At 37.1% G+C, this 25,437-nt stretch overlaps 1 protein-coding gene and 1 long non-coding RNA gene across 10 annotated transcripts in view; one reads left to right on the plus strand and one right to left on the minus strand.

Annotated features, from left to right (window-relative positions):
* LOC127508736 (stonustoxin subunit alpha-like) overlaps positions 1-25,437 on the plus strand; it is a 553,058-nt gene that overhangs the window by 78,931 nt on the left and 448,690 nt on the right. The gene's annotated exons all lie outside the window — the stretch shown is intronic.
* LOC127508996 (uncharacterized) lies at positions 17,499-23,248 on the minus strand. Its single transcript, XR_007929080.1, has 3 exons — positions 19,552-23,248; positions 19,244-19,470; positions 17,499-19,092 (listed from the first exon to the last, which is right to left on the minus strand). It is a non-coding gene; the product is annotated as an uncharacterized LOC127508996 (long non-coding RNA).

Here is a 25,437-nt window from a genome sequence, read left to right on the forward strand (position 1 = left end):
AGAGATCGACCAGCAACCTTCTGCTTACCAGTTCAGTAGTTGAGCCCACTACAACACAAAAGTAATAAAGCTACAACAAAAATTAGCATGTAATTGTTAACATATGAAATGAAGCTGTAAACAAACAGAATGCTGACATGAATTGTACATTTGTAATGTTTTATAGGTAATCGTGCTCATGGAGAGCAGGCACACGGATGTTTGGCGCAGACACCGCAGCAGCCAGACTGTCCCGCACATCTTGCTTCGAGGTTGTGTGGTTCCGGGGGCCTGTCATCGTGGTCTTCCTCATTTTCTGCCTCAACGATGTCGCCATTGAGAAGAGCGAGATTATGAAGCACAGCACGCAACCACCTCAGGCACAAAGGCAGGGTTTACCTCTAAGGCCTTGAAGAAAATACTGCGCCAGCGTGTCTTCAGCATCCCAAAAGCTCTCTCGACGATGTTCCGGGCACGGGAGTGCTTGTTGTTGAATCGAGCCGGCGCAGGGTTCTGTACAGGCTCTCTGTAAGGCGTGATGAGGCAGATGGGTGCACTCAGGCAGGGATAGCCACCATCCCCGAGGATGCACTTGCCTGGTGGTGGATAAAGGCTGCCAGTGTAGACAGGGCTGTTCCTCAGGACCCTGGCATTGTGCACAGACCCAGGATATCCCATGAAGACATCAAGGAATTTCCCCCGGTGATCAATGTCATGCACAGAGGACTTGGGGATATCAAAGGTCTGTGAGACCACCCTGTAGGATGCTGCACGGGCCAGCCAGTAGAGGAAGACAAGCACCTCGATGTCCCTCTCCCATCCACGGTCAGATTCCAGCCTGAGTGCACCAATGAGGGACATGATGGATGGCAAAGACAGGCGAAGGTGATCACGGTGGTCAGCTGCTTCATTGAAATAAAGCTGCAGTATTGGCACAGCAGGATGTGGGGTTGTCCGCCTGTAAATATGATATAGCTTGTTAAAATAATAAATTTGAATAAAGATTTGTTTCATGTGTTGTTGACTTGTATTTATTTGTTTTATTCATTTGTTTACTCATTTTTGTTTGTTCATCCTCTTGTTGTCAGTTAACGCATGAATTAATTATATTTAATTCATTTTTTGACTGAAAATTGATGTATTCACATTGGCTGCATTTGTGTACTATTCATGCATAAAATGTCATGACAATTAAATTACATTTTGCTTATTTTACTCAAATATATCATTTCAGTAAGAAAATATGTAATATAATTAAGTATTGGTCAGCATTTATCAATATTATAGTGCAATCATTCTGGGCTAATGTTAATTTTAACAATTCGTACTTACACTTTTAGAGTATAAAATCAGTTTTCTCCAAAGGCGAGATGTTCGAGCGGCTGCCCGACGTCTCCTTTGTTCAGACATTTTAAATGCAAACATTTTGGCAGATGTTGTAGAAACCGTACAAGGTATTGTTGTCCAGCTACTGATGAAATCAGGTGTTAGTGCACCTGTCACTCATATCTTTTAAATTGTTGCGCTTGTGATAACGTCTTAGGTCACATGATAACGTCATCATGGCGGATGAGAGCTCGGATCTCATTCATACTCAACGAGATTTGGCTGTTAAGTACCTACTCTTTTAGCGCTTAATGAAATTAAGTACCGAATCATTGAGTAGGCGTTTCGGACGCAGCCACTGTGTTCATTATGTGCCTGAAAATGTGTAGTGAATCTTTATTGTGCTTGTTTTTCCAAATCACGTCGTAGCAATTCTTAAGTTAGCCATGTTCCAAAAAAAAAAAAAAACGGTTGTTTTCAAGAAAAATCCCTCATTAACTAATAACACAACAAAGATAATAAGAACAGCAGAGGTGCTTTTGTTTTGAAACAGGATTTTTAACATGCTCCCTCTTATTCAGCTAACCTTTTGCTTAGCTGCTGTTGACCTACTGTTAACCTGCAATGCCTTATGGGGCAGTTGAGTATGTACAGTAAGCTCACAGTGCATACTCTGGCATTATTGCTCATCTAGAATATATCCGGATATTTCTTGCATCAAGATTCACATACTATCCAGTGTGAGCGCACTACATACTCAGTTTAACATCATTTGATTTCAAACAGCAAAAGAGTAAAAAAATACATGAACAAGAATACATGAGATGTGATACAAATCCCACCACAGTGTGATCGTACAGTCACGCCTCATCTAAAGAACAAAATGTGTGTTTCTGCAGGATCTAGTGTAGCAGTTAAACTGGAGAGTGAAGCTACTAGAACAGCGCTGGTAAAGGATGTTCGGCAGTTGTCCTCACAGCATCAGACCTTTTCACTGGAGGCGTTTCATTCCCTCATCCTGCATTTTGCACCGAAGCACACTGGGTTCTCCTTCCTTGGGATGTACAGCAGGTGAGTATGTGACGGTGAAAGAATGAGTACTTTCTGAAACTAATGCAGTCTAACAACTTTCATTAAATGTGCAGTAATTGATGCTGCGCAAAGATTGTTAACATTTGAACAACAGCATCTCATAGCACTCTCAAAAATGAATATTAAGTTGAATCATCACCACTTGAAACAGCTTGAACAAAAAAACATTACAACCCTAATGACAATACAGTGTAGAGCTGTATTATCTTGGTAAACCCTATTTATGTATTCTATTTGAATATTGTGTCCTGTCGATGAGTAATGGAACTTTTTAGTCACGTCACCTTAACTCACTATACAAGAACAATTAGGTTTTTCCAAATTTTCTATATGTTGTTTTTACTTCTGGGTTTATTCTCAAATGCACAACTTGTAATGGGTACAAATTCTACTGTTCTCTTGAGTGGAGCGTCTGCTTGGGCCGTGAGCGATTGAGCGAAGTACACTGGCAAAGAGCAGAATATTGAGCGGAGCGGCTTCGCTTACATGCTCTGCATATTCATGGATCCACATATACTAAGTTACAATTATATTCAACCATAAAGAAATTATTTTCATGGAAAAGAAAATGTCACTGCCCGTTTCCGCCACTAAATAAAAAAATAAAAACATTAATTGCGACTTTTCATGACTTTTTTTTTCACAATTCTGACTTTTCTCACAATTGCGTGACATAAACTCACAATTGCGGAAAAAAAATTCAGAATTGAGAGTTTTTATCTCAGAATTCTGACTTTTTTTCTTGCAATTAACTGACGAACAGTTTCTCTGTCTGTAACAATTCCGGACATTCAACATTTCTGGTGCATCCAACAATAGCCGTGCTGCCGTCCTGATGTCTGAAGCTGTTGGTGTATAAAATGTGCCACTTCAGTTTCGTCTGTTTTATTGCGCCTCCGCCACAACTGATTCTTGTTATTATTACTGTTATATTGTTATTATTGTGTCAAATTCATTAGTGTATTCATTCTGTTAAAAACAACTTTTATTCACCAAATGCTTCCACTGTAATTTGCAGAATTACATGATTCTACCCTTGAATGCCCCCTTTTATGGAGCCACCAGACTTGGATAGCAAAGTTACAAAGTTCATACAAAGTGGTGTTGATGAAACATGATAGGTATTGTATATCCTTGTGTGTATGGACCCTTCCCAGATACATCTCCTTGCAACTGTACATTCAATTCTAGAGATTCATCCAAGCTGCTACTTGATGTTGCAAGAGCATTAACTCGGTCTCTCAGTCGACGCCATTCTCTTAAGTATTTGGGATCCATAACTGTTGTATGTGATAATAAAAATAGCATTATATTTGATTATGTATCAAGGCATGTCTGAGTAGTACTATCATAATATGATTAAAAATTGAAATATCTAATTACCATTCTAATGAATGGCTTTTTCCACAATTTTGCCCCATATATTTCTGATTAACGTAAAAGATACTTGAAGGGTTAGTTCACCCCAAAATGAAAATTCTGTCATTAATTACGCACTAATACTAATTAGTATAATTAGAATACTAATTATTCCAAAACATTAAGACTTTCGTTCATCTTCAGAAGACAAATGAAGATATTTTTGATGAGAGAATGCTGTCAGATTTCCTTCCATAGACTGCCTTTACAAAAACTTCATAAAGAGATCGGAAAAATAATCCATATGAATCAAGCGGTTTAGTCCAAATTTTCTGAAGAGAATAGATCGCTTTTTATGATGAACAGAATAATTTGCCTTTTATTAACTGGAATAATGATTAATTTATTACACTGCACTGTAACTTTTACTCTCCTGTTTTATCTTGTTTTTATTTTCTATTTAGCTCTTTTAAAGTGTTTTCAAATGTCGTCTTATATTGTCTTTTTATATTGACCTATGTTGCTGTTATGTTTTATGTAAAGCACTTTGAATTGCCTTGTTGCTGAAATGTGCTATACAAAATAAACTTGCCTTGCCAAATCAAAAACTCATATTTTCATATCATAATGATCAAAAGATTAAAAGATATATGTGGCTTTCATAACGAATAATAATGGGTTGCACAGGTTTCATGTTTACCCTCTTGTATTTAGATCATTAGAGAGTTTTAGGGCACAAAGAAACACTACAGTACATGTTAATCTAACCACAACATGGCTTACTCTGAGTCTGCACTGTTACCCGCTAAAATGTCACGGTTCCTACACATGATAACAAATAATGTACATAAATAATGAACACATGTCAAAATGAAAAACACAGATACTTACAAGACCAAAAGCAGGAAAGAATTTGGTTTAACATTTGCTGTTGCTTGCTAGCTCTGACAGTTGTAATAGAAAATGACAGAAATGTTTATCGCGAGACAATGATCAGTGAACAGTGATCTCTACTAACGTTCAAGTCTCGCGTTGCCAGTAGTCATGTCTCAGTAGAGCCACAGTTGCCATCTAGCGATTGAGAATTGTAATTGCATTTTTATTTAACTTAAAATTAAAGACATTCATATATGTGTGTATGTGTGTGTGTGATATATATATATATATATATATGCCCCACTAAAGGCATAAAAAACATTGTAAAGCACCATAAGTTTTCGTGCACTATACTCCAAGACTTCTGAAGCCATTCGATAGCTTAATGTGAGGTACAAATGAATATTTAAGTCATGAAGTTAAAGTTACTACAGAAGCTGTTCATCAGGCCAACAGTGTAGCATGTCACATTACCTCAAAAGCCTGGGGTCAGTAAGATTATTTTTTGTTGAATCAATAAATTAATTTATACACATATTAATGCAAGGACACATCAAATTGATCAAATATGACAGTAAAGATAAATGACACACCTCACGCACCGGATGCCGTGCGCGCGCTCAAGGCAGTTGGACACAGTGGTGTATTAGAGGTAAAAAATGACATAAATACTCTTCAGTTTCTCGCACAAACCGATCGTTTCGTGTCTTAGGACATCAATGTGTCGTCACGAGCAGCAGGGTTTCATTTGGATTTGTCTGTACGTTTTTTTGGCTCTTATAGATGGAGTTCCCATTGCCATGCATTATACGACTGACAGACGGTAACGGTTGGAGTTAAAAATCATCATTTGTGTTCTACTGAAGAAACAAAGTCACCTACATCTTGGATGCCCTGGGGGTTAGCAAATAAACATCAAATTTTCATTTTTGGGTGAACTATCCCTTTAATGTTTTGCAATATTTTAAATAGCACATTATATATCGTTACTATACGTAGGCTATACTATACGTGCCTACATTTAAACTCATTTAACTCGTTTTTGCCATCCCATTCCCACTGTAACGTTGCTGATGATCTCACCCGTGGGGAAGATTATTCAGGCCAAAAGATGGTTATCGAAATACTTTTACCCGTGTCCTGTACTTTCTAGTTATGACAGTTGAAATTCATACCTTTTTATTAAGATGGTGTACCATAAAAAATGGAGGAGGCAAAATGCTGAATTGCATGCAATGGCACTGTCTAGCAGTGACTCAGAGGATCATGCCCGGGCTGGTGTTTGTGCAACCATCAATTCTGAGAACTTTCTGAGAGAAGATTGCGCAGGAAGTACTGCAGACAGTAATCTTAAGAATCTAGATCTGGATGACCAGCAGTGTAACAGTTACAGTGAAAGTGATGACACTGAAACAGGCTCCTCCTCAGATGAAATCAGTGATCTGAGGAGTGATTTGGCTAAATGGGTGGTTTGGAACAATACAACATGGACATCTGAAGATGAGCTCCTTTGTGTTAAGGAAACATGGACATCGGCTGCCTAAGGATGCAAGAACACTTTTAGGAACGCCTCGCCATGTAGATACACAGGACTTGTGTGGTGGTCAATATCTAGATTTCAGTCTTGAGTCTGGGCTTCTGAAAATATGTTCACAGTACCCAGAGAAAATCATGTCCTTCTCAATTTTAGCATTGATGGTTTGCCATTGTTCAAATCATCAAATGTCCAGATTTGGCCAATTCTGTGTAGTGTGAAGAGGTTTCAGCCATTTGTTGTAGCTGTATTTTGTGGCAACGAAAAACCCAGTTCTGTGAGTGATTTCATGTCGGAATTTCTTGAAGAGCTCACTAGGATTCAGCATGATGGGATTTCTCTCAAAGGTGAAACCTTAAACGTTAAGGTCAATGCTTTCATCTGTGATGCTCCAGCGAGGCACAATGCATACAATAGTTGCAGGCGATGCACTGCGAAGCAAAGGACATTTTGAATTTTGTCACAAAATGCTGTATTTCGTGAACGTGAAAAGTCCTTGTAGTAAGGTTAGTAGATGGGGGATGAAGGAGGCGGAAACTGGTGAACGTTTAACGTAACTTTAATAACAATATAAAATAAACAAACAACAAAACAAAAGTAAAATGCAGGCAGTTCCTCACAGATGACTGCCAGCCACACAAACATAATGAAAACAGAACATAAAGTCCAGGCCTGGTCCTTCAGTGTCGTTGCTCCTCCTTTTATGCTTCCGGAGCTCCTCTGTGAGATGTGCGACCGGTGCAAACACGCAGCTGGCGCTCATTATCACTCGCACCACTGGCCCCGTCCTGCTTGTCACATTCCCCCATTGCCCCTCGCAGGCCGGGCGGTACCCATGAGACTGTGCTCTACTCCCCCCAGGGGCCTGGATCTCTCATGCATCACTATCTATTTGTCATTCTGTCTAATATTTCTAATCAATCTCAGTCTATTTCTCTATCAATTGATAGAGACAGATATATTAAAGATATATTATAAATATTAGATAGATATGACGGATTTCACAGAAACATGAATAAACTTCATCCATGAACGAGGGTTCCTTTGTCTAGTGTTTTTAGATTCTGTATTGTCATCAATCACATGCTCAGAGGATGAAGGAGAAGAGTCTCCCACATGGAAATTGCTGAAAGTCCTGATGCATTCCAGTTTCTGCCATCTTCCATCAGGTAAGTATTTTGTTCCTTCTTTTCCATCACTTTCTGTGGTTTGATGAATCTTTGCTCACCTTTGTTGATCATCCAGGGTTTGTTTTACAATCTTTATTTCCCTCCTTCAGCTCAGTTTGTTAATTTGCACTTTTTCACACAGGTCATTTTCATCCTCATCAGACTCAAGTTCATTATGTAAATCTTTGTTCTCCAGTGAACCTGTAATCTGTCTTCCATGACTGTCCCTGGAGCATAGCTGTTTGTTAGCAATCTTTTAATACTTCACCATTAGAGTACATAGAGGACTTGATGTGTCGTTCCTGTTTTCTTCAGGAACCCACGTGACACACTGGCTCTCAGCATCCGACACAATTCACATGGATTTCCTTCTCAGCTGAATAATTAAGTAAGCACTGTGATTTGGATCTGCTTTAGAGCAAAAAGCATCCTCTGGCCACTATCTAAGGCTACGCTCACACTTTGAGCCTTAAGGCCCCAATATACTTCAAACGAAATCGAAGAACGAACTGATGTGATGTCATTTCGAACAAAATCAGGCCGAACCCAAGTTTGTTTCGTGTCCTGGTAAAAATCACATTCAGGGTGTGGAAAATAATGCAATAATGGAAAACCATGGACTTGGGAACACTGGATAGAAAGATGTCACGCAGTGCTGTCATTCAGAAGTAAACGCAGAGGACATTTATTTATAGTGTGATCTGCCGTGGAAGTCTGGAATAACTTGGACACGGCACTTGCGTACTGTTGCACTCATGTTGATTTGATTGCTTCTAATATTCTCATTTGTAAGTCGCTTTGGAGAAAAGCGTCTGCTAATGACTAAATGTAAATGTAAAAGTAGGCCAGCTAGTAAGAGCTGTGCAGGTAAACCACACTCCCCTGATCTCAAGAGGCGCACTATAGGAGAAAGTTTTAATTGCGAGAAATAAACGTAAGTTTTTCCGTTTACATTCAGATAAACTTTTTTTTTTACCTAATTGTGGGGGAAAAGTCATACTTGTGGGATGTAACTTGTCAACAGTCAAAATCGCATTATATAAACTCACATTTGCAAGAAAAATAGTCGGAATTGCAAGATATAAACTTGTAAATGTATGAAAAATGTCAGAATTGTGAGATAAAAAGTCACAATTGCTTGTTATTATTTAATTCAGTGGTGGAAACGAGCTTCCGAAAATTAAATACATTTATTTTAACATTTTTCTGCCATGGAATAAAAAATAAACAAATAAATAAATAAATAAAAAAGGCTAATTGCAACAGTTTATTTCACAATTCTGACGTTTCTTGCAATTGTAAGTTTTATATCCTGCAATTCTGACTTTTTTTTGCAGAATTGCAAGAAATTTGTAATTGCAAGTTTTAACACTAATGAACATTTATTTGACAAAATATTTTGGAAGCTTGTTTCTGCCACGGTATAAAAACCACTAGTGTTATATATTTTGTTCACTTGAGTACTTACAATATCCCAAATGTTTGCAACTATTTGTAAATCATGAGAAAATTGCAATTTTAACCAAGGCTCCGGGACGTGTGAGGAGTCGCCTGTCGATTGCGTCATACCCGTGTTACCCTCGGTTTCCGGTTTTATTTTGTAGAAACCATGGAAACACCAAAGACGCTTTAATATTTACATGTTTTAATAGACAAGGGAACAACTGTTTTGATATATTTATAGACAGAAAACTAATTATTGTTATATAGCTCAACACGTTTAGTCTTATTGTTTAAATCTAATTTTCTTGATTTTTAGCGAGTACCATGCTTTACCACGCCTCAGAGAAAAACACTATTTTGTCAAGTAGCTAACATAGCATAATCAGATGCAGCTTTATTTTTAGTAACAATAATACAGAATTTTCTCCATCATACAATACGCTTTAAAATTAATTGCATGCCATTTATCAACACAAGCCATCCAGCATTTAATATATAGTCTAAAATCGATCTATCTTACTGCAGTGTGTAACAGTGTCTCACAGCAGCCACAGAGCGAACGCACAGAGTAATATTATAACATCATTTTCAACACACTCAAATGTATCTAATATGATAAACAGAACTGTGTTACCTCATACTCATGACCGGAAAAGCGGAAGCGGCGCCGGCGGCTTAATAAAAGTCCCGCTGTTCGTGTGTTGCGCAATCGCTCCAGCGTTCAGCTTCCACAACACTCGGTCCTGCTCTGCTTCATACTACAGTAACATTAATAATCGCATGAACATGATTTCTTCCTGAGTCCTATCCCGATTATTTTCCACCAGATGTGAGGTGAAGACCACATGTCCCAAGATTCCGCGCTCAAATTTGACATCATCAAGCTACGCCTTTGTTTTGAATAGGCCTCTAGCAGACAGATTACATACTACACCTTTAAACACTATTAATTAGTGTATTTATGGTGTTTAAATTTAAAGTGTATTTCTACTTCAGTGCACTAATACACTTATATAGTATACTAAATACCACTAATAATTAAATTGATTTTTAGTTCACTGAAATAAAGTATACCTCAAAAATATACAGGAGTTTTATTAGTGTATTTCTTAAAAGTGTGCTTTTAATGCTTTAAAAACTAGTTCAATCTTAGACTTTTTTTTTATATAGTAATAAGTTTAAATTGATTTTATTAAAAATATATTACTAATGTATTTTCCCAACTGTGGTACTTAAGTACACATAGTATTTAATAGTAATATTGAATGATGTTGTATATTGTATAAAGAAAGTAGAAAATACCAAGTAATCATTTAATTATTGTGTTATGTTGTATGTTTTTAATGACAATAAGAAATTAAGTATTCTTTCTATCGCTGCCAGGTTAGTCATGTGTTGTAATTGTAGCGTGTCTGGACCGGTCACTCTCTCTCACACACACACACACACACACACACACACGACCACCTGATGAGATTCAGCACTGTATCTGTAATTAAGGGAAATAATCAGTGGAGCAACGGGGCGACAGCTTCTCCCACTCTGGTACACACTAAGCATACAATGCTAATTAGTTAGCATCACAATGTACATCATTTAAATCAAATAACACATTAAACAATACATTTTCATCATAGCTAACATAATTAAATGTTACTATATGTCAATCACATTCTTCCAGCAACAAATATGCGTTTTAAACAAGAAACATCACCGTACCAGAATATTTTTTGGGGGAGAAGCGAAAATCATATGCGTCATCGGCCTCATACACAAGCAGACTGAGGCAATCGCATGTCGTGCAAGAGGAAACCCCGCAGGTGTGTTCCACTGAGAACGTTCCCTCCCCCAACAAATTCCCAAAGAAAAGTTCCGCTACTTTAGCGTTATTTTCACATAACTTGTGAACGATAATATAGGAACAAAATTACGTGAAGTTCACTAAACCAAAAGTTCACTTTTTTTTTTTAACAAATGTAGACAAATATAAAGCATTAATAAAACAATTTAAGAGAAGAAGAAAAAGATAAAAATAATACAAATACAGAAGGAAATAAACAAAAGTCAGATTAAATCAATAAATTTTTCACACCAGTTACATAATGATTTGTGACTCTGCTGTGTAAAACAATACATGTATTAAATTACAGTTGGGTTTTTAGTGTAAAGCACATTCCACTGTTTCCATTGTTTAGTGTGTTTAAGTTTTAAGAGAATGCGGTCCTCTCCTCTCAGTGTTCGGGCCGGGGTTCGAGACCGACACGGGGCAGGGTGGTTAGGACTGGAGTGTGAGTTTTGGTTTGATTTCAAATATTACAATGTGTGTTTACTGTTTACAGAGAGAATACTTCAACTACCCAGCTAACAATGACCTGGCGGTCCGCCAGCGGTTTTTGGGCGGCACAAAGTCAGCGACTAGACACGGTCGGACCACCGTCGGCACACCGTCAGCAAGCCGACCAATCTGAAAATGCCGTCGGTCTGCCAGCGTTTTTTGGGTGGCTCGCCACCAGCGGTTTGCCACTGCTGGACCACCGTTGGTGAGCGCTTACAGGACATCTTTATTTTATAAATGTGTATTTATTTTATATTATTTTTGCAGTTAAAAAGAATCTGAAAACATTGAATAAAAAAATATTGAGACTGACTTAATATATCAAAAGCAAAGTGCTTTCAAATAAAATAACGTTGAATGTTTGTAAAAACAACAATAAAAAATTAAGTTATAAAAGTTTAAGTTAGTTATACTGTTGTGTTTACTAGTTTTTATCAAGTTACAGTTAGTTGCAGGGTGAATAACACAATTCACGTCTTGATTTCTGATGCTTAAAACAATTGCAATGACGTTCGCTCGAGGTAGCAGTGAATCTGTGCATAATGCTCAGAAAAGAACAGAAGAAGAAATGAAAGGTCAGAGCGTGCGTATCTGCGCGATAGCACCCTGATGTCGACGCTGATCGAGGTACCATGCGTTCACACCGCCGCCGGAGAGAGCGTCAAAATTCGCTGCCCTGCCAACGCTTGACTTTGCTGAAGAGGATTCGCAGCAAAGAGGGAGCTTGCATTTCACCACTGGACAATTCATTATAATAACAATAACGTACACATTTGTGTGTGAATATTCCATTTCTGTAGCTAATTTTAGCTGATCTAAGACACCAAAGAATTATTCTGCTTAATTTCTTGTGGCATATTTCTGCGACTGAAAATCTATTTTAACTCACAAATTTGAAATATAATTATATTTTACCTCGAGTTGACACAGCATGTTAAAAATGTACATCATGGAAATTCCGAATTACAGTTGAAGGGCTCGCTATGGTGAGCTCTCAACAGCGGCCTGCCACTGTGACAAAGATTTTAAGATCAATCCAATCTTTCCTCTATAATTATAACACTGCTATGCTTTTTCTTTTTGGGTTCAAGTTATTTATCAAATATAATTTTAATACATTACATGATTGCACCTTTTGAGGTTTAAACTAAATGAACACTTTTTACTGCAGAAATTATGTTGGCACCCTTAAAGTAATACAGAGGAAATGCCTGCTTTTAATTTTTTTAATTTTTTTTTTATGACAAGCCTCAAGTAGATATTTTTTAATTTTACAGTAATGCTTGTAAAGCATGCACATATCAAGGAATAATGTTTCTCTAATCTACAAGCCACAACACTAGTTTGTTGTTGTTGTTGTTGTTGTCATTTTTAGTAAAAGTGTTTGTGGCAACTACCTGAGAGGTCATCACTGAACATCTGCTTCAATACAGGCCTCAGTACACACTGGAAGTGAGGATTTTCATCTTAAGTGGTTATACCTGGTAGTAGAGCAGTTTCTGACTTAGTGTTCACTGTACTACACTTACCCAGGTGAAAAAAAAAAAAAAAAAAGTACATTTTTATAATGTATTTAAAGTGCTCTATTTTCGCTCACTAATTTTGTACTTAATAAACTAAAAAAATCTTCTTGAGTACTTCTTAAGATCTTAATAACATCTAAGTGTACTCAACTGTGCTGTTTTGAGACACCATGAACTAAAATGTGCTTTTAACATACTATGTCTGTACTTAAAAAATGTATTTAGTTACCACTAGTAGACGTAGTACACTATGGGTTCAAGTGTACTATAAGTGGTAAATAAATACATTTTTTTTTTAATACAGAGTATATTAAAAGTATATTAAAAGCACATTTTAGTTCATATTCTTGGTGTCTCAAAACAGCATAGAAAATCAACTATAATTATGTATGTATAAACAAACACATGTATATATTTAAGAAAAATGTTATATTTATATATAAAATATGTATATTTATATATTATATAAATTATATATAAATATATATTTATACATGCATATATTTCTTAAATATATACATGTGTGTGTGTTTATACATACATAATTATTATACACATAACACACACATATATTACGTAAACAGACTTTAATTTTGCACACAATTAATCGTGATTAATAATTGTGCAGCCCTAGCCTGAAAACATAATGACTCTGGGGGTGTTTAGTGAGCAATCAGCTTGGTGAAGTTAAAGATACATCTTCGTGTCTGTGACAGACGGTGTTTACCAAGCATGACTGATGATCAGAAATAGGTTTACTATTAAAAAGAACAGCTGAACATCAATACACAAATAAAATATATTATTGAACTTGTTCATGCCTTTAGTTATTATTTTGGAATAAATGTAAAAATGCTACGGTGATAACCGAAAAATTGTGCATTTTGGCTGTTTTTAAGTCAGTTCAGTGTTGAATGTGGGTAAGTAATTGATGTCAGAAATAAAATTTTTGGGTGAACTAACCCTTTAATGCGAACAGCAGGACAGATGACGCCATACCAACTGATCATGTCTATGCACATTTCTTGTTATTGTTTGGTTTTATACAGGTGGCTGATGTTGAGGTCTGAGAACTGTTGGGGTGCTGACTGTCATAGATGAAGATGGACATCTATCTTCAAATCTTCTCTACCTTGACCCAGTTTCTATTGCCATTGTCGGGGAAGTATTGTAATGCTAATGGACAATCTTCAGAACCTACCTCAAGCAATTTGCCTCCTGTTTAAGTTGTCACATGCTACATTTGGTACAGATCTATGCTATACCACTATGGGACAAAATAAGACTAAAACTAAAGTGACTTTTTGAAATGTAATTACATAAAGCCAACTTGTGCTGACCAAACTGTGCTCATTCTGCTACATACTCTGTTTTCAATACAGCTTACATCACATTCTGGTTTTGCTTTGTTTCAAAATGGTTCTAATATAAGTTAAAACTGAATTACAATCACAATAGCTAAGGAGGAACATCAGTAGTTTTTAAGAACAATTAAAAAATTAATTTAACTTTGAACTGTCATCATAAATTTGTGTGTAATTGTAAATGTGATGAATGAAACCTTTTTTCATTGATTGATAATGGATGTGTGAAGCACTTAAGTTACTGAAATAAAACTTACTTGGTCTTTTAAAGGTAATAGGTTTGCATCTGTTCATAGGTTTGAACACGTTCAGATTGCTGTTCAATTAAATACAACTGAGAAATTCCAAGTTGCAGGAAATTTTACATTATGTAGCTCAACTTGCACTAAATAAGAATTTTGTAGTAACAACATACTATTCTTTTTTTTTTTTTTTAAAGGGATAGTTCACCCAAAAAATTCTGTCAACATTTACTCACCCTCAAGTCGCAAGTGGTGAGATCTGCTTCTTCAAAATATCTTCCTTTGCGTTCAGCAGAATAAAGAAATTCATACAGGTTCGGAACATCTTGATTGGGAGTAAATGATGACAGAATATACATAGAATTTTCCCTTTAAATCAATCACTTTGCATGCTTTTTTTTTTTTTGAGCGAGGTTAACAAATTAGAATTTACAAGAATCTGAAAGCACAGAATAAAACAAAAAATAGTGATATGTTTTGATAAATACTAATATGTTGTATGTAAAAACAATACAAAATCTGAAACAAAAAATATCATGGTGCAGGTGGCATTTTGCATCTATAACTTAAAAATGAGTTTTAATCATTAAATAATTGATTTAAATTTATTTCCTTAATGTTTATTGTATAATTCTTCACATTTATAAAATGTCATAATAATAATGTATTAATAAATCATTAATATAACAAATGATATAAACTCAGCAAAAAAAGAAACATCCCCTTTTCAGGATGCTCACCCAGGGCTCCCAGAATGCATTGGGACATGAATTTAGTAAACTAAAGTAACTCGGCGCGTGTGAGCACCCACCGGCCGAAACATAAATCGGCGCCCATGTTACCATTATATCCTTCTGAGACCCAGCAATTAAGTTTTTCCTCTGTAGAGAATTTTAACAAATTTCTTTGAGACATAAAAAAAGTCCACTGTAAGTTGCTTATTAAGCATTTTAGGAGATTTTAGTGAATAGGGACGAAATTATATAATAATAATAATAATAATAAATTTTATTTATATAGCACCTTTCAAGGACCCAAGGACACTTTACATGAAGTTGATAGATAACATGAACACATATACAAGTATACAGTCAGTATACAACACATGATCAACCAATAAAGCAGAGATAGTCAATATCAATATTTATATGAAATATGAAAATGTTATCAAGCTATTTACTCATTATTATAGCAACTTTTTTCATTACATGTTGTCCAAAGAACACGTTGAATTAAAAATGAATAGAGAATGAATAGACATGAGAAAAACTATTTTTGGCAATGTTTACACACATGTTGTGTAAAGTAAAAATAGGCTTAGTATATTCAATCATTCTCTAATATCTTTCATACCATAATTGAGAATCTTTGTGCTTAGTTTGGTTCAGGTGGAAATTTCCTGGAGCTGTCGAAGTACTGAAACCGTATTAACATTAAACACCCTTTAATCGCAGGCACTATGCATACAAAATGCAAAGTTTAAACATTTTCTAAACATCTTTTTCCAACATTATTCTCAGGAGGACATAGAAAAATAGCATAAAACCTAAAAGTTGACTGGTATACTGTATACTGTTCTGTAATATACAAATTTTATATATATATATATATATATTTTTTTTTTTTTTTGTTAAAGAGTCTTGTATTCATTTATCCATTAACTGAGTCCTGGTATCCTCTACATAGGACATATGAAATATTAATAAAACAAAAATCATATAGTCTTTTTTTTTTGCCATTTGTTTCTTATACTCCAAATAATGTAAAGATGTTTAAAAAGACAGAAAAAATAAATTTACAAACTTTTTTTCCTATGGGACTCGGGGGGATGTTGGATTAGGCCTTAAAGTGACAGCAGCCTATTAAATCTGCCACTGTCTGTCATTAATGTTAATCAAACAACAAAAGAAACATAAAATCACTGCTCTTGACTAAATAACTTTAGTATTTTACATTTGATTATTAAATTTCTATACCTGAACACTACTTAATACTTTCTCTGGCTTCTTATTTAGGTTTGGGTCTCATTAGATGCAATTTACACTGCATTCTTCTAATCGTTGAGATGGTATTGTACATAAATCAGAGCCTTAACTTTGGTTTTATACCATGAAAATAATTCTGTTCTTTTTTTTTTTCTCAGTGTGATTGCCATCTGATTGTTGTAAGTGATCAATCTAACAGCCATCCTGCAAGCCTGATTTGCCTAATAAATCAATACATACTAATGTGTACATGTTTCTTCTTTCTTTCTTTCTTTTTTTTTTTTGGCTTGTGGGCAGCTAAAAAAACCCCCAAAGGCTCTTTTAAGAGCCATTCAACCTCTAAGTGTCTTTGGCTATGTAAGTATACATGACACCTCAGTATTTTAAATAAATTAAATCTGCATCATGCAAAATAGAGTCATCAGTAATTTCCTAATAAAGACAGCAGCAGCGAAAGAAACCTCCCAAAGCTCTTTTAAGAGACACTCAGCTGTTAACCTTCTTTAGCTAGTAAGTATATTTTTTAATGTTAGACACCTCATTATTTGGGTTTAAATTCTTTAAAGCTACATTGTGCAGCAAGAGAGTCATCAGTAACATCTTAACAGCTTTAATTATGTTCTAAATTGTGTGACTGATTGCAAAGATGAGAAACATGGACATAATTTATGCAGTTTCTCATGTTACCATAATATATTGTCTATTCAATCAATAAAAATCTATAGCTATGATCCTGTACCACAATTTTCAGATTTGACAGGTTCATAACTTGTTGATTTGTCAATAATTATTTTTCTTTGACTCTTTACAGTTCTTATGCACGTCTATAAATAATGACTTAAGTAATATTTGATGTTATTTTACCCCATTTCCTTGTCTGCAAAGAGATAATTGCCATCCTTTTTTTAAGATGCAAGCACATTCTTAGTTTAATTTTAGATTTAGATATTCATAATAGATTCATTTGCAGCATACATGCATTATTCAAAGACTGTACTGTACTGTAATATCAGTTTTTCCCCACTTACATACCTATGATGGTCCCCTCCCCTTTAGGTCTCTGGCATCACCAACTAAAAACTAACCCTTAAAAAATGTATATTACAATTACGTCATGTCTGCTCTTGGTCAACAAAAGCTGCAGTGATGTTATGTTTAATATTGGTGCGTCCATGGGGCACATCAAATCTCATATCTGCCAGTTTCTCCTGGAGACCCGCATATAAGCTTATGTCGTTTTCATAGAACATAATCAATGACTGACAAACATAATCAAACAAATTTAGCAATAATTTATTTTGCCACTACTATGGGTGTATACATTTTAAATGGCTGTGCCTGTGAACACATCAGTGGACACCTTTGCAAATATTTACAATTGAATTTTTTACAGCAATAATGTGAACATTCTAAAGCAATTATTAGTGATAACATGATCGTCAACATCCCAGCGTTGATGTTATCGTTTGATTTCCTTTACAGATATATTCAGAAGTGTTTTATCTCCAGGTAACATGTCCAGTTACTGGAGTAAACGCAGAAAAATTCAAAGAGGAGTTGAGCAAGATTTGCAAAAACTGCAGTCAGCATCTGTAGAAACAGATGAAATGACTGAGGAGAGACTTGACTGCCATAACATAAGCAATTTTGAGCAAGTGGCTCTTAAAACACCAACAATAGAGTGGAGTCAGTGGATGATTGGACACTAACAGCAGTGAGGGAGGAGCTAGTGAGAGCTTTGATGAAAGCACAGATGAGGAGGATGATACCAGAGCATTACTTTCTGATTGGGCTGTCAGGAAACAAACTCCACATTCATCACTGACTGAACTACTCAAGATTTTGTGCAACAAATTACCTGAATTAGGCCTTCCTAAAGATTCACGGACTTTGCTGAAAACAAAATCAGTGGTGGAAATGAAAGAAGTCTCTGGGGGGACTTATTTTCATGCTGGCATTGAACAGTCTGTTGTCTCACCTCACAACATCAGTTCATCCAATGTGTCAGTCAGTGTCCCTGCAAGTCAATATAGATGGCCTTCCTCTATACAAGAGCTCAAACTCTCAATTCTGGCCTATTTTAGGCCCAATAGAAAACTACAATGATGGGGTCCAGACAAACAAGATGCCATTTGTCACTGGGATGTTTTTTGGGGAGAAAAAACCAGCCAGTCTTGATTTCCTACAAGACTTTTGTTGAGGAAATGCAGCATCTTGAAAAAGAAGGTTTCTTTTTTGAAGACAGAAATAGTAGGGTCCAGATCTCTGCCATTGTCTGTGACGTACCTGCAAGTGCCTTCATTAGAAATTCTAAGGGTCACTATGGATGTGACAAATGCTGTCAAAAGGGGGGTTACTACAATAACCACATGATCTTTCCAGAAACAACAGCCTGTCTGAGGTCCAACCATGACCATTTTGATTCTCTTTCTGAGGACTCGCACTACAGTGGAAAAACACCTTTAGAATCACTGTCCATTGGTTTGGTGACATTATTTCCTCTTGACTACATGCACCTTGTATGTTTGGGGGTTACACGTAAACTCATCTCTCTATGGCAGAAAGGGCCACTGAAGACTCGTTTAGGTCCAGCGTTTGTCAGAAATGTTTCTTCACAACTCACAGAGCTACGACCTCATGCTCCATCAGAAATGAACAGAAAACCGAGATCTCTTATCGAGTCAGACCGCTGGAAGGCTACTGAATTTCGTACATTCCTCCAGTCTGTTTGAAAGGAAATATTCCAAAGGCGATGTATGAAAACTTCATGCTGCTTTCAGTTGCTATGACCATCTTTCTAAGTCCATCCTTGTGTGCAGACTATGCTGAAACCTCCTGGTTTTGTTTGTGGACCATTGCAGCAGCCTGTATGGGAAAGAAACCATGACTTACAACATGCATTGCTTGACTCATTTAATTCATGATGTACAAGCATTTGGTGTACTTGACATCTCTTGCTTTCCTTTTGAGAATTTCCTTGGCCAAATTAAACAAATGATGAGAAAACCAAACAAACCTTTAGCACAAGTCATACGAAGACTGTCAGAAAAAGAGGCCATGCGAACAATGCAGTCAGATGCAGAGAAGACACTACAAAGACCACATGACAACGGCCCAGTCCCAAATGGTCTAAATGTGAAAGAGCAGTATGCAAAAATGCAGTTCGCTCAATTCTCTGTGCAGATGTGCACTGGGAATAACTGTGTCCAGCTGAAAAACAACGATGTTGTTGTAGTGCAAAACCTGGTGGTCGAGGAACACGGAGAAACCTTAATCGTGTACAAAAGATTTAGGAACAAGACAGATCTTTTTGTCTATCCCTACCATCATCACAGCTAGACATTTTCTTGCTCTCTGGATTGAAGGATGAACTTCTTTTTACCCAAGCCACAAATGTGCTACGGACGTTTGTGCTGCTTTCATGCAAAGAGGACTTTGCTGGCATGCCATTACTCCATTTGTAGGATGTGAGGCACCTGTAAAATAAATAAAAAAAAAAAAAAAAAAATAAGAGTTTAACTCCTACAATTATCTGTAAAAAGGTTTGTATGTTATAAGATACGTTGAAATTGAGTTTGTGAAATATTTTGTGAAAACTGAGTGACCAATTTCACCTTTTTGTTCACAGTTCAATGTTTGCTGTAGTCAGTTTCCCAAATGAAGAGGACAGTTTAGCTGTCATCTCTGAAACCCGGTGCACCAAGGAGGGATGCTACTGGCCTCCATATAAGATCCAAGAGAGGATCAAGAGGGCAGTGATGCAGCATGAAAAACCAAACAGAGACACATGGGAGATACACCCATTTGATTTACTAAAGACGAAAGGTGAGGGTTTTAATGAATATCAAAATACTAGATGTATAATTTGTGAACATAAATCAATTAATTGTTATTGTTAATTGTTAAATCAATTAATTAACAAAAACTGTTTTTGTGATGTTTTCAGATACATATGACAAGGCCCATGAATGTCTGATTCAGGCTGAAAAGGGCTCCAGCACTGAAACAGAGCCAGAGTCGCATCAGAGGAAGAGAAAGTAAGATTTAGTGTTTGAGATAAATGGAACCTAAACATACACTAGCCTCTAATGACTTCATGCTTGCTATCATTCCCAGGCAAAATCCTAAATTTGACCAGACAGATTCTGAGGAGTCTGATGATGGTGACTATAATCAGCTCCCACCACCACCAAAGCCCCCCAAATTTGGCCCCAAAAGGGTCGTTTGTAAAGCTAAAAAATGTATGTGCAAAGTTAATTTTCATGAACTGTACACATTTACATTTTGTTAATTATCATTTGCACAATTTGCAGTAGCATCCCCAAGAGTCGGCTCCCATCCCTCTGTATCACTCTCTGCTGGGGGTAAGTGCCCCTTGTTTAAAGTATTGAATATAATCAAGTCCAGCTACCACAACATTCAGCTAAAGAATTAATTGTAATACTGTATTTTTAAAAACAGGAGCAGGATGTAAAGCAGCCTACAGTACCAATAGGGCAACAATACAAAGTGAGTTAGCATCTATCTTTCTATACAGTGAAGCACTGCAATGTGGCAGTCCTTTCAATGTTTGTATGAGACAAATAACTGCTTAACTTCGATCTGAACAGACACCCAGCCCTCTTCTTCATCACAGAGGCGCCCTGTTTACCAGCCAGAAGGTACATAAACCTTGTCCTTGTCGTGATGTCTTAAATGTAAAGGTGCTTGTTTCTAGGCCGATATGGCTAGGAACTATACTCTCATTCCAGCGTAATGATCAAGGAGCTTTGCTGCCGTACCATGGCTGCAGCAGGCACAATGATATTACGCAGCGCCTGAAAATAGTCCCCAGCTAGATAACGTCCAACGTGACCGACACTAAGTTTGTGTAGTTACAGAGTTGCAGGTAGTTAGCCTATTTTCAGGACATGAGAGTGAGTAATTAATGACAGAAATACATTGGGTGAACTATCACTTTATGCCTAATCTTTGACACCAGGAGTAATTACACAGGAATGAAAAAATATGAAAACATATCCCAGAAACAGCTGCCATGATTCTCACGTTCATTTTCTGAGGTAAAACTTTACTTCATATGAAATTTTATCAATGACTTTCAATAAATAAATCAACTACATGAATAAACAAATAACTTCCTGTGAAATATAAAGTAAAAAAAGGAGAGAAATCCTGCCAGGCTGCCCTTTTTCCACTTCCTGACAGGAAAGTTCATTTTCTGAGGTAAATTTTTTACTTCACAAGAAATTTATTAATGTAATTAATTTATTAATTGAAAGCTGTAGATTAAAATTTCTTGTGACAAAGATTTACCTCAGAAAAACAACAACAACAAAAAAAAAAAAAACATAGTTACTGTTATGATAGTTATGTTTTGAATGACTTTTCAAATATGAAGATGTGACAGAAATTACTTAATGACATAGTTGGACAGTCTCTGAAAGGACAGTTTACAATAGTGATTGAGAGCACATTTTGTTTTGTTTTTGTTTTTTTTATTTATTTTAAACTAACTTTTTCCCTTTTTTTTTTTTTTTTGCATTTCTCTTAGGATGGCAACCCCCTATAGTCGTCAAACACCACTTAGAATTGTGTTGCAACCTGCAAAAGCCAAAGAGCTTTGACTTTTGTGTTACATCAAAATAAAATAGACATAGGCACATACAGACGACCACAATATGTGCACTCACTGATGGAGAGAACGTATATATATCAATAAAAAATGGTAGCGACCCAGAATTTGAAGAGGGTGGGTCATACGTAGTCAAGAACTACACCCTCTCCAGAAAATATGGGCAGCTGTGCTTGTTTGTCACTTGTGCAACAAGAACATTCAGAACAGCTCCATTGGCTGTAGCGGAGTCAGCAGAAAGAGCTGCTAAGGAGGCCCTCTACCCCCTTCCCAATGCATGACTGGTGAAGACATTTTCTCAAACACCGGTCATCTTAGTCTGGAGGGAAAGATTGAAAAAGTGAGTGAATTTAAGAGCACAAATAAATATCTTGTACATTATTCTGATTACTTACCCCTAGGCAACTGTAAGCTATTGTACTTGTGTTTCTCAGTCATGGTCCTTGAGTCCTGTAACACCTTGAATTAACCTTGAGTGGGAATACAATATAAGGAATACACTGAAAATATTCAGTGTTGGGGGTTCCTGGACCAGGACTGAAAAACACTCTGGTATTGTCCTTCTTCTGTGACACTGGGCTGTTATTTTTCAGGTGCAAGTGGACAGGATGACTCGGGCCCAGGTTCCTATCCTGGACCTTAGTCTGAGGTGTGGATCCAAACTTAATGAGGTCTCATTATGGAGAGATGAAGCGTTGGTGGTGTTTTATGTCGGAGACCAGGTGGAGCTCACCCACCTTAAGGCAAACATAAGGCCAAATGGCACTGGAAAGTTTGACTCTTCAAACTACACAAGTGTCAAGGTATATAATATTATGCACAATGCATTATTTAGTAGCTCCTACAGACAGAGTCGTACCCATTCAAAGATTTTTGAGCCAAATGAATTTTGAATGCAGCTCTCCCGTCGGTTAAATTAACAATCAATTAATTGTTATTCCAGAGATATACCCCCTGGAAGTTGGACCATTGTCCGGCTCTAACTCCGGAACCAAGCTGACTTGGAGTTCCAGACGCCGGGCATAGAGGGGGCCCGAGGAGACCCCCATACACCTCTCGTATGGAGCCCCAACTCGGCTTCCTTACAGAGATATACCCCCACATCTCCAGAGGAATACCCCTACCGGTTCACCAGACGAACCCAGGCACCGTGCTATTAAGCCCAGGTTAGTGTCCCAGACAACCCGCGCCTCCAGAGAACCAGGCCACTGGTCACCCAAAAAGGACTTTTCCCACTGGTCACCCAAATCGACTTAGGTTTTGGCTGCTAAGGACCCCTCCACCTCCAGGGCCCGCCCGGCTACCGTCCTGCCCGCCTCAGGGAACCAGGCCTTCGGGCAGGGACCCCCACGACGCCTCACCCCCTGCCCGACTCGGAGCTCCACACCTCCGGGCAGGGACCCCCACGACGCCTCGCCCCCTGCCCGACTCGGAGCTCCACACCTCCGGGCAGGGACCCCCACGACGCCTCGCCCCCTGCCCGACTCGGAGCTCCACACCTCCGGGCAGGGACCCCCACGACGCCTCGCCCCCTGCCCGACTCGGAGCTCCACATCTCCGGACGCCCACCCCCACCAACCCTAACCCTCTTCTCGTTCCACATCTGGGGAAATGTCACACATTAAACACATGAGTTTGTCAAAAGCACCTGAAAGGGCAAATCACAATAAACATTACGTTAATGCATTAGCTTGAAGCTTAATGTTTAGTTTAGGTTTCTGATTACACAACACAAATTCATCCATTCTTCTGAAAGAAAGGAAAGATAACTGGGCAATAGGGTGGGTATCGATGCAGGTGTCCCAATTCGATTCAATCCCAATTCACAAGATCTTGATTTGATTCGATTCAATGAATACAATGAAAACTCCCTTCGTTAGGTCTGTCACGATAACTACTTTTTGTTGCGCAATATATTGCCCCAGAAATAATTGTGACATGCGATGTTGTCATTTTAAGATAATATTTCATGCCGTTGAATATATAATCATAATATAGCAGCATAATAATGCAAGTAGGCATACACACTTTCAAATGACAATGAACTTAACTCTTAAGAATATTTAGATGGGCTACTGGAATTGAAGCGTAAAAAAAAAAAAAAAAAATACATAAATAAACCATTGCTAACAGAAACTGCAAAATAACAAGTAGAAAAAAAACACTTGCAAATGCACAAAAGGCACTTATATGGAGATTTTCCATCCACAGGTTTTTCCCTGACCTTATTTTCTCAGTAAAGTAAGGGTGCACGCTATTGTCAGATGTCCATATGAACAAAGAAAGACAGATTTAGCAGTCAGATATGATATGGCCTGTTGAGGTATCTGTTTTTCTAGAGGCGTGTTTGAAAAACTTCTTTTAACTCGAGATGCTGCATAAAATGTGAGTGCAACAGTCAAACAAATTAAAGTCATTATTATTATTTTTTTGTGCACAAAAAATATTCTTGTCGCTACACAGCATTAAGGTTGAGCCACTGTAGTCACGAACATTTTATCAATGTCTTTAATACCCTTCTGGACCTCAAAAGATGCAGTGGCATTGCTGCCGATGTGTAGATCAGATACCCTCGGATTTCATCAAAAATATCTTAATTTGTGTTCTGAGGACAAACGAAGGTCTTACGGGTGTGGAACAACATGAGGGTGAGTAATTAATGACAGAAATTTAATTTTCAACCCTTTAAGTGAAATGAATAATGAATAAAATCGATACTAAGAGTGATCGGGTGAGAAAATGCGCTCCGCTGACAGACATTGTAGGGACACACATAATAACAGTGTGCTAAGTTTCTCACAGCACTTTGTGTTTTCTGTTCTTAAACCAGTCTCCCTTGACGAAACAGGGAAGCATATGTAGCAGACTTTAAGTGGTAACCTCCAGACACCACGGAAACACAACCACACCACAAATGGATGCAGATGGATTTACTCCTTAAACAGAGTAGCGTGAGGCAATATTAGTATACACAGACATCAGAAGGCCTACTCGCTCATTCCTCTGGTTCTCCGTTCCCATACACTGTGCGTCTGAGCGCGAACGCTTAAAGGATGTTACATATAGAAATATTTAACATGAGTAAATGTAGTGCTTAATTATCTCACATAACATGAAAACGCAAATAAAATCGTAATAAATACATAACATTTGTAAAAGTTAACATTCAAATATGCTATAAACTCACAGGAATGCATGTAACATGTACTATAAACTCTAAATTGCATTAAACTCTGGTTGTTAAGTCACTGTGTACAATAAAGTTCTTCTTTTGGTACAAACACACTGTATCACTGCATGAGATTATACCACAAGGCAATTAGTATAGAGATTGCCTAGTACATACTTAAGTACACATGCATTCCAAATTAATTCGCAAATAAATTAAAATTACAAAATAAACATTTAAATTAATGATCAGATTGAAACAACATACCTTAAACAGAGTAGCGTGAGGCAATATTAGTATACACAGACATCAAAAGGCCTACTCTCTCATTCCTGCATGGAAAGATACACGTGCAACCGAAACAGTAAATTTAACACGGTTAAAAGTACCACTTTCAAGGAAAATATGC

This window comes from Ctenopharyngodon idella, chromosome 3 (assembly GCF_019924925.1).
Source record: "Ctenopharyngodon idella isolate HZGC_01 chromosome 3, HZGC01, whole genome shotgun sequence".
Taxonomy (NCBI): Eukaryota; Metazoa; Chordata; class Actinopteri; order Cypriniformes; family Xenocyprididae; genus Ctenopharyngodon; species Ctenopharyngodon idella.